The sequence below is a fragment of the Belonocnema kinseyi genome, chromosome 7 (genome assembly GCF_010883055.1).
Source record: "Belonocnema kinseyi isolate 2016_QV_RU_SX_M_011 chromosome 7, B_treatae_v1, whole genome shotgun sequence".
Lineage (NCBI taxonomy): Eukaryota > Metazoa > Arthropoda > Insecta > Hymenoptera > Cynipidae > Belonocnema > Belonocnema kinseyi.
In genome coordinates, this window is record NC_046663.1 from 144654195 (window position 1) to 144655740 (window position 1546).

Genomic DNA, 1546 nt, shown 5'->3' on the forward strand with positions numbered 1-1546 from the left:
GGCTGCGTACTCTGTGAGGGCGCCCGGTATCCCAGATTCACCGTTCTAGATACCTCACCCAGGTGCCATTCAGCTTTCGGCACGGTTTTCACACCTCCGCTTGGGGGTTAATTCCTTCGGGACCACCCCTGGACAATTGTCCGCGACTGCCTATTTATTTTTATAACCATATTCAGCAGAAACCCTTGGTACAGGGACCCTCTATCCGCAACCCGAGGACGCGTTCGGTGGCTTTGTCATAGACCCTTCGGTTTAATTCTAGAGGAATCAAAACCTAACTAAATGTATCCGGAACAGCGCGTACGCAGTCCGGACTAACAAAAATTATACGTCCGAGATATCCACATTAGGGATATTCGCTAGGGTCAGCTCAACCGTAGTGCAATGGAAGAGACTCTCCAAAAAAGAGAGTAATTTACCAAAGGAAAGGCTTGTTTAGAGTCTACAAAATGGCATGAATGTGTCTTTTCGCTTTTTAAAGTTAAATGTCGGAGGTAGTTGTTAACGAAAATATGTGATCAGTGCACCTCCTTGCTGAGCGAAAACCCGCCTGTGTTCCCGGAGTCAAATGGCATTGGTTTTCCTATTCTATCAATCAGTCTTGCTTTTAGTATTTGTGTGAACATTTTTGTGATTGTGTTAGCTAGGGCAAAAAATCTATGAATTTTCGTTTTATGTAGTTCCTTATTATTTAAACATCAACATTAATGAGTTTTCCCTGGAATCTGGTATGTTTTCTGAGGTAAAAATTTGATTGCAAAAAGATTCTATGTACAGAATCCATTTTGAAGGGAAAGCTTTGTAAAGAGCATTTGTAATTCCGTCCGTTCCCGGGGCCTCTCCGGGCTTATATTTCCTTGAAGCTAAAACTATTTCCACTTAGGTAATTTCCGCATCAAGAAGTGGGTGCCTGACATCGACAAATCTGGTATCATGTAACGCACGAGGCGGGATAACGTTTTCAAAGTACTGTTCTCATTCGATCACTCCCAGTGACATAATGTATTTTCTACATGGCTTGAAGCCGGTGACCATATTTCAAAATATTTTTCTACTAGTTGTATTTTGTAAACTAAAAATTGTAATGGATTTAAAGTTTCTTTTCTTAATTAGCTTTAATTTTCTATAATCGGCTTTTGCTTCTGTGTATTTTTTCCTAAAAGGCTCTACAAAATCAAGTCGTTTGGCTTCATTTGCCACTTTTTAAAATAATGGTTTCCAATTAGCACAATCCATGTCAAACCATTGCTTATTTCTTTTACCTTTTCAGTACGAAGTCGTCTGTTAAACAAAATATGTATTAACCTTAATTGCCGCTTCCTTGACCGCACAAGCTAAATTATTACTAAGTACATTAATATATAGGTTCTCAGAGCCGAATCCAAAGGCTCCCACGTTACACCAGACTAAGTCAATAACGCTTTTGCCTCAGACATTTACAAAAGTATATTTCGCCGTAGAATCTCTAAATATCCTTCCATTAAGTAGGAACAGAGAGTTCGAGTCGATAACATCGGCAAGCTCTCTCATTTTTGTTTACATATTG

The 1546-nt window shown here is 39.6% G+C and overlaps 1 pseudogene; it reads right to left on the reverse strand.

Annotated features, from left to right (window-relative positions):
- Window positions 1–287: 287 nt before the first annotated feature.
- LOC117177601 lies at window positions 288–432 on the reverse strand (annotated as a pseudogene).
- Window positions 433–1546: the final 1114 nt, after the last annotated feature.